Source organism: Morone saxatilis, unplaced genomic scaffold (genome assembly GCF_004916995.1).
Source record: "Morone saxatilis isolate NCDOM2014 unplaced genomic scaffold, NCSU_SB_2.0 Contig7, whole genome shotgun sequence".
NCBI lineage: Eukaryota > Metazoa > Chordata > Actinopteri > Moronidae > Morone > Morone saxatilis.
In genome coordinates, this window is record NW_023340246.1 from 13,321,908 (window position 1) to 13,322,164 (window position 257).

The window sequence follows — 257 nt, forward strand, 5'->3', positions numbered from 1 at the left end:
CTGTGCACATACCCTCACTGACATAGCTGGATGACAAAATCTACAAGTCAACAGGCAGCATTTGTGAAAAATGTAATTGTATCTAAATGTATTGCATTTTTGCTTGATTAATAAGTTGTACTGAAACTAAAAAGTGTCCCTCTACTACTAGAATTTCTGGACAGACTGAACCCTTTACTACATGCAAAATGGGGTGTAGGGACTTGGCTTGGGAACCGGAGGGTCGCCGGTTTAAGTCCCACAGACCACAAAAATAT